The sequence below is a fragment of the Saccoglossus kowalevskii genome, chromosome 10 (assembly GCF_978046115.1).
Source record: "Saccoglossus kowalevskii chromosome 10, keSacKowa6.1, whole genome shotgun sequence".
NCBI classification, from domain to species: Eukaryota; Metazoa; Hemichordata; class Enteropneusta; family Harrimaniidae; genus Saccoglossus; species Saccoglossus kowalevskii.
This window is the reverse complement of record NC_140650.1, coordinates 22,532,285-22,543,897: the sequence shown is the minus strand read 5'-3', so window position 1 is coordinate 22,543,897 and position 11,613 is coordinate 22,532,285. Positions and strand designations below refer to the sequence as shown.

At 38.9% G+C, this 11,613-nt stretch overlaps 1 long non-coding RNA gene across 1 annotated transcript; it reads right to left on the bottom strand.

Annotated features, from left to right (window-relative positions):
• Positions 1–6,265: 6,265 nt before the first annotated feature.
• On the bottom strand, positions 6,266–9,492 carry LOC146737972 (uncharacterized). Its single transcript, XR_014930796.1, has 2 exons — positions 8,841–9,492; positions 6,266–8,432 (listed from the first exon to the last, which is right to left on the bottom strand). It is a non-coding gene; the product is annotated as an uncharacterized LOC146737972 (long non-coding RNA).
• Positions 9,493–11,613: the final 2,121 nt, after the last annotated feature.

Here is an 11,613-nt window from a genome sequence, read left to right as displayed (position 1 = left end):
CTGTTGTCTCTCCTGACTTTTGTTTGTATGTGCAAATTGCAAGTGCTAGTGCTGACACATAGTGCATTTTTGCCACAGAAGTCATATTCATGTTTAGGACTACATGACAGGGCTGTGCGGCCATCTTCCTTTCAAATTTAATGCGCTCTCCTGGTGACAACCAGGCTCGGTCGAACACAATCACCTGCAGACCTTAACCAAGGTTCCCCCAAAGTCGCATTCGTTAGTGAATAAATCTCGGCCAGTGGAATTTGCCTTCCCATAGAGTCTGTGGCACACTCATCCAAGGTATGGGTCAACCCTTTTGATGTTCAGCCTAAGGTAGGAGTTGAACTTGGGTCTACCGATCATAAGTCTGATGCGCCAACCACTATGATACCAGTGACACCAACTTACTGAATTTGTACCTTTGGTTCAGAGAATCCCCGTTGGACTAAGTCCAAAACGGGTTCCTCCAAAACGCCATTGCATGTGCATGTTACCGGTGAAGGTAACGATGCCCATACTACAGAGACAACACGCGATGCGTGGGCATGTGGTGTGAAAAATTAAGTTCATCGCTCGCTACGTAGATTCGCATCTGCGATTGCATAATCCCTATGGCGTGATATCTGCAATTTCGGGATAACTAGTCTAAAACGGTTTCAACAAAAATACCGTTGTATGTGTTACACAAATACGCAATGCTTTTATTTACATTTGAAGGCACAACATTTTCTAAAAACAGCAAGAACTAGTCATGACTTATTAGTATTTCCGTGGCATTCAAGGCAAATTTGAAGCCCAATTCATTCGCCCAGGAGGCTTGTTTATTGGAGGTGTGGCTATGTTAATCACGTCTTTGTTAAAGTTGGAACTGGTGATTTTAAACACAAAATAGGAAATTGTACACATATTTATATGCACATGCAATGGGGTATACGTTGATAAATTCCCAAATCATTTAGCAAGCGTCAGTGCGAACAATAGGAGGTGTGGATATTCCTTTCTGTCTTGTTGCAAAAATAGCTACAAAGACGCCGGTTCAATAAATTCTTACTGAGCAAAAATGGTCGAATTTGTCATTGTCAACCCACTTTATACATAAGCTCACTACACTTACAGAACTTGGAAAGCATATAACTTGCGTCTGGTTTTCATTATCAGCAGTATTAATGTAATTAAACTGTCCACCTATTTTTATGTCTATCAAATGTATTAATTTCAGACACATTTTTGCACTTGCTATTACATCATTGTAATGAACAATGTTTTTAAAATCCTTTCAGATTTTGAGAAAAAGGTTTGTCAATTTTTGTCAAGATTCCATGTCAGAAGCAGACTGTACACGAATATTTTGTGGATTTTGCCAAAAGCTGACAAATATGACACTCATGGGGTTAAGAGATCGACATGCTAAGGTAGGACAGTGTCAAGCAATCACAATATAGTGTGCATCGTAGCAAAACAATGCGATCCAAGTTTTCTGAGGTACTGCTCCTGTAACCATTGGTAACAGTAAGACGAGGTGGTGGGATGTGTCCTTTTGTACCGCTCAAAAAATACACTTTTGTAAGGCTTCATTGTCAGTTTTCAACTGTAATTTCGTTCCACTGATGCATGCCTTGTTCATTTCTTAGTGTAGTTAAAATGAACAAAACTTGACACTGTTTTGCGGTAACTGCCACCAGGAATTCCTGGCTTGGAACCCCCATAGTAAATGTTTGTCTCCAAGATTCGGGCGATGTTCGTGGGCCTGTCACGACAAAATTTGTCCCTTTCTGATCGGGCAGACAAACTGCAGGCAGAACATGTTGTCTCCACTGTAGATGCCTCTCGGTCGGCAAACGGGAAATAGAACACCAGGAAGTGACGTTCGCATTCAAAGGATGTTGTGGGAAGTCATCGGCCCTAGTGACCCAATGTTCATACTCTCACCTTCGATCTTGAAGCAGTCACTTTTATTAGCGTAGTGGCTTCCGGCATCCCAGACAGTGGGATCAAAGGCAACACCGACTGCGTGACTCCCTCGTCCGACAGATTGCTGAATGTGATGGAGTGTGCACAGATGGTGTTTATGGTGTTTGTGGCCAGCACACTGGAATGCATTATGCTGTCTCTCCAGGACTCCAGGGCGCATCAGCCTCCTAGACCAGCAGACACAGTTGTTGGTGGAATATTGCACAGCTATGTGTGATATCCTGTCGTGTCATCTGGCTCTCTTGGCAGGGGCTACCTCTTTGCAGCAGGATGCTGTTTTGGCAGTGTGTTTTTGCTGGCAAATCCAAGTAGTGGGGAAGCGAATTTGGCGGTTCCATCTGCGACAAGGAGGCTGGACAAGCATTCGGTAGGAGACAGAGCCAGAGCTTTTCAACTCTTACTTACCTCTGGGGGACTCGCCTCGGTGGAGAGAAATTGCCGCCGATATAGAATTGCCGAAACTGTGGCCACATATCCCTGTCGCACTCAGATTGTGCCAATGTATTTTGACTTCGAAGCAGTAACCAACCCCTGAAGAGGTGGTGACATAACCTCCCCTGTTGATCCCTCCGCTCCGTTGAGACCCCTGAAAGCGAAAGCAATCTGGCAGGAGGTAGACAGTTTGATTACAAAGAGCATACACAGGCAAGAAGAGTCTGAGCAAGTCCGAGCTTCTATTCACACATCTTGTAGTTCCAAAAGCTGCAGATGGCTAGCTTTCAGTTCTGGAACTAAGCAAGCTAAATCAGTATGTGCTCCTTTGTCAGTTCTGCATGGAGACACCAAACATGGTTTTACTTTTCGTGCATCGTTTTGATTGGTTAGCTTCACTAGACTCCTTCGATTCACCCATTTGGGCCAAGTATTCAAATTCAGGGTGCTCCCCTTTGGGTTATGCATGGCTCCATATGTGTTCACCGGAGTGTTAAAACAGGTGGTGCTGCTGCTGCATCAGTTCTCGGTACGCATCAACCTGTACCTAGACGACTGGTTGGAGCTAATTGCACACCACTTTCCAGGGGTGCGGAACAGCCAAGCGGATGCCCTTTCTCGGTGACTCAGTTTCCAGAACACGGAATGGCAGGTACCACAATGTTTCACCCCAGAATACTAAGCTCCTTGGCCATGGATGCATTATCAATTCTGTGGACCCACATGGATGTGGGCGCCTTTCCTCCCTTCCTGCTGATTCATAGGGTACTCAAGAAACTTTGCGAGGAGCACACCTGAATCTGGGCGCCCAACTGGCCAACTACGGGCTGGTTTCCACTACTGTTGAAAATGTTAGTGCTTCCGGACATCCCAGATCCCGTCCAACCCAACGGCACACTACCAATTACACGCATGGAGGCTCTCAGTAGACTTGCACAGACGGAAGGTTTATCTGAGCGGGCTGCCAACATCCTGGCCAGGGCTAATGGGGTTCCACCACTGCAGTCTACGACTTCAAGTGGTTGACTCCACGTTGATTAGTGTAGTGGAAGGGAAGTTGATCCATGCCACCCCATTGTGATTTTTTTCATCCATCTGTTTAGCAATCGTTGGCTATAGATCAGCCTTGTCATCCGCCATTGAAAACTTTTTGGGGACAAGACTAGCCGATTGTCCTATTATTAAGAGACTGCTTTTCATAATCAGATGCCTAGACCCCAATCTAGGGAACCACTTAATTGTGACTTGTGGTTGTGTTGTCAGCTCTAAGCAGACCACCTTTTGAATCACTGGAATTAGCACCACTGAAGTATTTGACGTGGAAAACAGTCTTCCTTCTAGCTCTTACCTCTGGTAGACGTCATTCTGAGTTAGGAGCATTTTCCATCTCGGAAAATATGGACAATCAAGCTGTGCTAGAGACACGAATCAGGTTTCATGCCAAGAAACAAATCCCAGGGCATGATTGTCATCCCCCTATTGTCCAATATTGTTGGCCTGGAGGATCAGGAGTTACTTCAATGCTTGGTTCGAGCTATGAGAGAGACATACTAAGGAGTCGAGGCAAGACAGCTACTGGAGAATGCAAAACATCTTTATCAATTATTACCTAAGAGATGCGCAATCCATTTTAGATTGGATCCCATCATCGCGGGCCAAACTTTGATTGTTGTTCCAGCCAAGATGATCACAGGGATGCCTGCGCATAGGTGATAGAACAGTCTCAGGTACAGATTCGTGCAGAGAAGTTTCTCCCGTCAGCGCTCCATTAACATTCCCAGGTCTTCCTTTCGACATATGTCATCATGCAGAACTGTTTCGGCTTTTTTTTGAATGCTAGTTACTCCCAAAATTGGGTTTGGATCTAGCATCCTCTGGCAATGCCGACCCAGCTACACTATCAGCAGTATGCTTTTACTATGGGGACGACACTGGAACGAAAAAAAGTTGATGGATAGACGACAGGTGTGGTCAACCCAAGAGCTCAGCTCGGTCATCTTTGATGTCATCCTTATGACAAGGATTATTATAAATAAGACAAATGTTATGATGTAGACGACATTAACAACATTCATTTTTCCTTCAAGCATTATTAAACTCAAACAGCATATTTTATGCTGTACAGTTTTAACATTTGTAATTGCAGTGGTGTAACACATTAACCTCCGACTGCCAGATATTTTTTTCCAATCAAAAATGCAGCATAAATTTGCACATATTGTACAAATATTGCTTAAAATTCAACACAGTTTTGAATCATATAACCACTGTCTGAAATTGGCTTTTAGATTTTGATAAAAGGATTGTCAGTTTTTGTCAAAAAGCAGATATTTTGTGGATGTTGCTAAAACCTGACACTCAAAGGGTTGAGAGATCAACATGCTAAAGTGGGAGATTGTCGAGCAATCACAACTTATAATAAACTGAAATAGCTTTTAACTGAGCCTGATTTCAAATAAAAACAGCTTGGTGTATTCCCATGCATGTATATATATGTATATATGATAATAAAAACCAGATAAATCTTGTGTAAATCACATCACAAAGACATGTATATTTTAAATTCTCCCATTTTTTCCCCTCATTTTATGAGCATTCCCATTTTTAACCACTGTACACAAGTTTAAAAGTTCAAGCATTGTGTATAGTTATCTTTGTGTCCTGTACATCATCAAAGGTCATGCAATCAATGTGTGTGTGTTTAAGTGATACACAGCCCATTGTTTTGCTGTCAGTTCAGCTCTGTGATGTTGTGTCTTTGTTCAAATATTTGTGTTGCTGTATTAAACAGGCAAACAAGGCTACAAGTGACTAGTTTAGGCTCTGTCTTCTCGTGTGTGAATTACAATTACCAATTCTACAATTAGAATGGGTAACAATTAAGGCAGAAATATATGTGATTTTTTTTTTAAATATAACAACATAAAAATCGCCAAATCTCACTAAAATATTGTTTTAGACACATGCAAATGCATGGTCAAAGTGACTCTACACAAGAACACGAAATGCAATGCAATGTGAAAACTGTAGAAAACGCATGATGCACACTACAATATAAAATGTGCTAGTGAATTTTATAAATTATATTATACACTAGTAGCTTTGTACTGAGTGGCTTTCACAGTGAGTGGATTTTGTAGCCAGTAGCTTTCATGGGGAGAAGGGCTTTGTGTTGGTGCTATTCTGGGAATATCATTCTTATGAGCTGTTAATTTGCCCTTATAACTTGTGCAGTTGCTCTGGCAGGATTCCCTAAGACCCCTGCTTTGACATGTTTCCTAGACCAAGAAACATTTGACCATTTATAGAATGGGCTTTGCATCATGCATTTTTTATACTGGTTAGTGACATGCTGTAAGTAATGATAGCCATAAAATAGGACAGTGACCATCATAGGAATAGTATATTCATAGACGCATGTATTTTTAATTACTAGTGAATTATATTATTAATTCTCTGTAGCTAGTAAGTTCTCTGGTCAGAAAGTTGACAAAAGACACTACTGAGTAGTCTCTAAATTAATTTAAAAACATAGCACAATGGTGATTGATGTGATATTTGAATAACTCAACTAATGCAATGAAGCGTCACACACCAAAATGATTGTTGAAGAACAAGACTAATATGATATATGTCAAAGGTCACTAGCATTTATTCAACCTTGCATGAAAATGGATTCCTGTACAGGGTGATACTATGGGAGCAACCTCAACATAGGCCGATAGGAGAATTGGGGTCTATGACAGTTTAGTAATTGTGGCAATGGTCATTTCAAGGGCACATCCCGTAAGATGGAACTCATTTGTGTATGTAATGCATGGATATGTATAATTTATGATGTGGGTGTACAGGAAATTGAAGCTGAAACATGAAGTATATATATTTTATATATATTTATGCATTATTTGGTTACTGTACATGTGACTGAATTGAGAATGACAATATGACATGATCTAGAGATGACCTTGAACTTTCCTTGAAATATCTTGACGGAGGGGTGACATCCTGTCCCTCGACATGCATGCAATCAACATGTGAACTTGAGATGACCCCGGCCTGGCCTGGCCTGACCTGACCTGGCCTTGCCTTGAAGATTTTGGGAAGGTGTTTCAGTCCCTCCCACCCTCACTGTTCCGTATCACCCATATAAAAGCAACAAATGTATAAACCTGGAAATTAACTTGACCTGAACTTGAGGATTTCTGGAAAATATTTGCCCATCCAGTTTATTTTCAGAGACAATGTGTACTGAGAAAGCCTAACTTCCAACTGATATTGTTGTCTACATGAGTCCATGCACTATACATAGCCCATATATATGGGGAAGTGTAAAAATAAAAAAAATAATAACTTCAATACAAATGAAGATATCTTCACCAAATGAACAAACTTGAGGAAGAACCAGTCCATGTGTCTACATCATGAATTTCAAAGCAGGTGTGGCAGGTGGTTCCAGAGAATAATTAAGTTGAAAATGCGCAAAACATTTTTTTTTTAAATGCACTAAAATTTACACTTGCATATGGTGCCATGAAAATTAAGAGTCAGAGTGTAATCCATGTCAACAACATTCATGCCATATTTCAAAGCAATCTGAAAAGCGGTTGTGGAAAAAATCATTTTTAACCATAAATGACAAGGTTCACATGTGATGTCATGAAATGAACAAACTTGACAGAGAACCATCCCAGATAGGCGTGGTATGAATAGCAAGGCAATCGAGATGACGGTTTTGGAGAAGGAGTCGTTTGAATGAAAAAAGATATGCACAATCTACGACGAATGGACAACGACAGGTGAGGTCAATCCATGAGCTCTGCTCGGTCATGAATACACATGTACTGTACATCAGGATATATCAATTATTGATAACACTAATCTATGCACTGTCCACATGTGTGTAATCTCACACCACCTGCCCTAACAGTAGTGTTGTCTTTCAGCATTGCTAAGGTAGGAATTTCACATCAGGTTGTGTAGCGATACCGACGTTTACACGCAACACAATCAAGTACTCGTTACAAATTCGGGCACAGCCTTTGGCACCAGGATCAACTGTGGCGATTAATAAAAAAAACTTGTTAGCAAATATGGAAGGGTTGTATTTTACGCACATACTGTAGAGCACAATGTTGATGAAGGGTACACTAACTTAAATAAAATACAATGTCACTCATTGATGATGTACACAACATATAAGAGGTATTCATGATGATGTCACTTGTTGACGACGTACACAGCAAGAAGGGGTTCACGGTTACGTCACAATGTCATTCATACTGTCACTCGCAGGTTCGCAGACGAAGTACAGTCTCACAACATATCATCTGATACAATACAGCATGATTAATGCTGTCTGACAATTTAAGTACCCACAACTTAAATTTAGCAACTTTCCGAGGATGAAACTGCTTCCTTTAGTATATGACTCTCTGTCTCCAACCGTGTTCTCTCAATAAGTAAATTGTCCTCCAGCCCTGCATAGTTTTCCTGTTTATTCCTTGTTTCAACCAGCTAACGCATGACGAGTTATCTCAAATTGACTAACAATGTGACAGAATGACATGGTAATAAACAGATTAATTAGAACAAACAGTAAGTTGCTCATCAATGTGAAAAATAAATACTGAGTATGATTAAATACAATAAGGACTATATCATATGCAAGCCTTGATAGTAAAGTGTTTAACGATTTCACAGCGCAACTACATATATTTACCGTAATCACCCTATTAGGCTGATCAGTCATACAACAACGTATCCACTATGTTTTACTAGCCTACAAAATACATATGGTTACAAAAGTATTTACTGTGATACATTTTTATGAATACAGAATATCATATTTTATATTATACAAGCAAATCAGATTTTGTTCTACCTATAAACATGCCATCGCCATGGCATTTGGAATAACATAAAATGCAAATGACAATGGTGGCAGTATAAGGTTTTCACCACGGTGAATATGCCGTGGTGACAAATCTGGCAATGTGTGATTATTTATCATTCTCACGGCAACTCCATTTAAATCAACAATTCTGAAAAACAAAAATAAATATTTGTTCATTTACACTTATCAGGATACTTAAGGTGATCAGGTTTAAATATTAAAAAGATTCATTCATGTGAGACTAATTAATACATATTGTTAATTACAGATTCATAGCAAATAATTCATTTGCATAATCTTTAGTGTTAACCTTTTCACCACTGGATTTTCCCACCCAAATTTCTCTGCACTTTTTTCTTACATTCAATATTTCTGGAAATGACACCTAATTTTGGAGCCAACAGACAGAATTTTTTAACTACTTTTGTCTCAATCTTTTGAAGGAAAATGCAAATTTAAATCGGACAATTTTGTGAATTTGTGATGAAAAGAGGGAACTGGTGGTGAAAAGGTTAATACCTTATTAGATCCTCAAACTGACAGCATAATTACAAACCTTGCAGTTAGGTTGTGTCTATCACGTGGAGTTAATAAATACTCATCAACTGACAGCTCACTGAAAGCATTTGGAAGAATTATTTCTGTATCATGTTTAGTATGCAATGATAAGGCATATATTGTGATGGAACCATGTGGGTAACCAGAACTGAAATAGAATTACATAGATATCAGTTGCAATGCATGATGGGTATACTACATAGATTGTGATGGAACCATGTGGGTAATCAGAACTGAAATAGAAATACATAGATATCAGTTGCAATGCATGATGGGTATACTACATAGATTGTGATGGAACCATGTGATTAATCAGAACTGAAATAGAAATATATAGATATCAGTTGCAATGCATGATGGGTATACTACATAGATTGTGATGGAACCATGTGGGTAATCAGAACTGAAATAGAATTACATACATATCAGTTGCAATGCATGATGGGTATACTACATAGATTGTGATGGAACCATGTGGGTAATCATAACTGAAATAGAAATACATAGATGTCAGTTGCAATGCATGATGGGTATACTACATAGATTGTGATGGAACCATGTGTGTAATCAGAACTGAAATAGAAATATATAGATATCAGTTGCAATGCATGATGGGTATACTACATAGATTGTGATGGAACAATGTGGGTAATCAGAACTGAAGTAGAAATACATAGATATCAGTTGCAATGCATGATGGGTATACTACATAGATTGTGATGGATCCATGTGGATAATCAGAACTGAAATAGAAATATATAGATATCAGTTGCAGTGCATGATGGGTATACTACATAGATTGTGATGGAACCATGTGAGTAATCAGAACTGAAATAGAAATATATAGATATCAGTTGCAATGCATGATGGGTATACTACATAGATTGTGATGGAACCATGTGGGTAATCTGAACTGAAGTAGAAATACATAGATATCAGTTGCAATGCATGATGGGTATACTACATAGATTGTGATGGATCCATGTGGGTAATCAGAACTGAAGTAGAAATACATATACATCAGTTGCAATGCATGATGGGTGTACTACATAGATTGTGATGGAACCATGTTGGTAATCAGAACTGAAGTAGAAATACATAGATATCAGTTGCAATGCATGATGGGTATACTACATAGATTGTGATGGAACCATGTGGGTAATCAGAACTGAAGTAGAAATACATAGATATCAGTTGCAATACATGATGGGTATACTACATAGATTGTGATGGAACCATATGGGTAATCAGAACTGAAATAGAAATATATGGATATCAGTTGCAATGCATGATGGGATACTACATAGATTGTGATAGAACCATGTGGGTAATCATAACTGAAATAGAAATACAGAGATATCAGTTGCAATGCATGATGGGATACTACACAGATTGTGATGGAACCATATGGGTAATCATAACTGAAATAGAAATAGATAGATATCAGTTGCAATGCATGATGGGTATACTACATAGTTTGTGATGGAACCATGTGGGTAATCAGAACTGAAGTAGAAATATATAGATATCAGTAGCAATTCATGATGGGAATACTACATAGATTGTGAAGGATCCATGTGGGTAATCAGAACTGAAATAGAAATACATAGATATCAGTTACAATGCATGATGGGATACTACAGAGATTGTGATGGAACCATATGGGTAATCAGAACTGAAATAGAAATATATGGATATCAGTTGCAATGCATGATGGGATACTACATAGATTGTGATGGAACCACGTGGGTAATCATAACTGAAATAGAAATACAGAGATATCAGTTGCAATGCATGATGGGTATACTACATAGTTTGTGATGGAACCATATGGGTAATCAGAACTGAAGTAGAAATACATAGATATCAGTTGCAATGCATGATGGGATACTACATAGATTGTGATGGAACCATGTGGGTTACCAGAACTGAAATAGAAATACATAGATATCAGTTGCAATGCATGACGGGTATACTACAGAGATTGTGATGGAACCATGTGGGTAACCAGAATTGAAATACAGAGATATCAGTTGCAATGCATGATGGGTATACTGAATAGATTGTGATGGAACCATATGGGTAATCATAACTGAAATAGAAATACACATATATTAGTTGCAATGCATAATGGTATACTACATAGATTGTGAAAGATCCATGTGGGTAATCAGAACTGAAATAGAAATACATAGATATCAGTTGCAATGCATGATGGGTATACTACATAGTTTGTGATGGAACCATGTGGGTAATCAGAACTGAAATAGAAATACATAGATATCAGTTGCAATGCATGATGGGTATACTACATAGATTGTGATGGGACCATATGGGTAATCAGAACTGAAATAGAAATACATAGATATCAGTTGCAATGCATGATGGGTATACTACATAGATTGTGATGGAACCATGTGGGTAATCAGAACTGAAGTAGAAATACATAGATATCAGTTGCAATGCATGATGGGTATACTACATAGATTGTGATGGAACCATATGGGTAATCATAACTGAAATAGAAATACATAGATATCAAATGCAATGCATGACGGGTATACTACAGAGATTGTGATGGATCCATGTGGGTAATCAGAACTGAAATAGAAATATATAGATATCAGTTGCAATGCATGATGGGTATACTACATAGATTGTGATGGAACCATGTGGGTAATCAGAACTGAAGTAGAAATACATAGATATCAGTTGCAATGCATGATGGGTATACTACATAGATTGTGATGGATCCATGTGGGTAATCAGAA